The sequence below is a fragment of the Chrysochloris asiatica genome, unplaced genomic scaffold, assembly GCF_000296735.1.
Source record: "Chrysochloris asiatica unplaced genomic scaffold, ChrAsi1.0 scaffold00039, whole genome shotgun sequence".
Classification (NCBI taxonomy): Eukaryota; Metazoa; Chordata; class Mammalia; order Afrosoricida; family Chrysochloridae; genus Chrysochloris; species Chrysochloris asiatica.
Window position 1 is genome coordinate 14,652,198 of NW_006408557.1, and position 2,189 is coordinate 14,654,386.

A 2,189-nucleotide genomic window follows, 5' to 3' on the forward strand; every position below is an offset into this window, starting at 1 on the left:
GTGGGGGAGGGGTGCAGGCTTGCAAGGTATACCCTTTGGTTAGTTGATGATGCATGGAGGGAATTGTAACCATGGCAATGAAACAATATATGATAGGATAAATGTAAAGCTAATGTTCTCCCATGTAAACTATCACATAATTCACAATAAAACATTAAAAAAAAAAACAACCTTATGAGTAACCTTGCCTAAGATCCAGCAATTTTTAAAAACTCAAAATAAAAGGAGCCATCTCACAAGCAGGAAGAGATAACTCCAGGACAATCAATAAAGAAGTGCATGAGCAGAGTGGGGAGAGGCAGTTACATGGAGAGACAGCAGCTGTGGGGTTCCCAACCCACGGACCTAGTAAAGTTGAATTGAGTCTATAGGCAGAAGATTGGCTTGTAGAATGTGCCTTTTGGGCATTTACAAACTAGCTAAAGGAGCTTTGTAACACTTGCCCAAATGGGGCAGAGGCCAGGGACCGCAAGGTTGAGAGACCAAAGACAAGTGCAAGGCATTCCTGTAGTATGGCAGAGAAGAGATGTTCCTGACTGGCTGACTGGAGAACAACTGTATACTGAGTATTTCTGATCCTAAATTGTACCCTATTCACTTCTGTAATAATACCCATAATTGCAAAGGGTGGAGGAGGTGAAGAGCTCCGCAACAGCAACAGGGTCCTGAAGTCCCCTGTGTGCCTGCTATCTCGGTGCTACTGGTCCTCTCTCATGAGGGAGTGACGATAAAGATGTGGAATAGTGGATTTAAAAGCTGTAACAGCTTTGGTGGTGCCAGCAGCTGCACACAGTCCCCAGGGCGCTTTGGATGGCCCACACCTAAGAAAAGAAATCAAGACATGAGCTCAGCACATTGTACCACATTCCAACTGCTTTCTGCCTCTCTGGTTGATGAAGGGTTCAAAATTGGCAGTGTTGCGATTTCACAGGTTACTATTGTGGGGATAATCAGACATGCAGAAAAGGCATCAACCAACATTGTTTATAAAATAAATGACATGACAACCCCACCTATAGATGTTTGTCTGTGGGTTGACAAAGATAACACACATGGCGAAAATGCTGTTATTTCTCCAGAAACATATGTGAAAGTGAATGGCCACCTGAGATCTTTTCAGAACAAAAAAAGTCTGGTAGCCTTTAAAACCATGCCCCTGGAAGATATGAATGAGTTCACTACACATATTTTGGAAGTAATCAGTGAGCACATGATGTTGAGCAAAATAAACCAGTCCCCAGCAAGGAGAGCACTTCTCAGCAATCCAGGGATGCATGAAGCAGGGAACTTTGGTACAAATGGCATCACTCCAGCAAATAGCCTTTCTGTGGCCAAAAACCAGGTGGTGAATGTGATTAAAGCTGGCCCAAGACCTGAGTGAATGAACTTCAATGATCTCAAAGCTCAATTCAACTACATGAATGTATCCTCAGTCAAGCTGGCTGTGGATTTTCTCAGCAACGAGGGGCACATCTATTCCATTGTGAGCATTCTAAGTCAGAATAACTGGATCTCATTGGGACCTAAAATATTTCTAGCTGCATCTGTTTTCACAGTCTGTTTTCTTTAGCTGTGTATATGTTTGGTCAGTTGACTTCTAGGAAGTAGGTTTCATTTACAAAAAGCCTCCATTAACATCCATTGGAAACTTAGTATTCTGTCTTTTTAAAGCTCAGAACTATAAACCAGGGTGGAATTTCTTGGAAAGGTTACAAATACACGAGTCAAACATCAGATTGGAAGAGGGATACTACCAAGACAAGTAAGCAGTATTACTTAACTATATGCTCAGGAGTGCCTGTTCCCAAAATATTTTCTTGTTGAGAGAAAGTGAACAGGACTAGAGCTTGTTGGCAGCGAGCCGGTCCATAGATGTGCTGACCTCAGCCTCTTTTCATTTCTCACTTAGATTATGTGGAGTTATTTTTAAAAATGCACTTCCTTCAGCCTCCTGTGAAGACTGCTGCTGAAAGCATGTTGGTATGGATCTCAAGTTCTGGAGTGATGCCTAGTGGAATAGAGGAGAGGAAGAAATGTTATTGTACTTTGTGCTAAATCAGTGCAGCTCTGTATGTTTAATAAAATAGTTCTTATTGCAAGAACCTTTAAAGAGTGTTTATCAATCTCAAGCTGTTGTCTATTGTTGGTTCTCAGGCCAAAAGACTCCTTTTAGTATTTTTTTGTACAGT

General features: G+C 41.7%; 1 pseudogene; it reads left to right on the forward strand.

The window, feature by feature from the left end:
- The first annotated feature begins 733 nt into the window (after positions 1 to 733).
- On the forward strand, positions 734 to 1,570 carry LOC102842709 (annotated as a pseudogene).
- Positions 1,571 to 2,189: the final 619 nt, after the last annotated feature.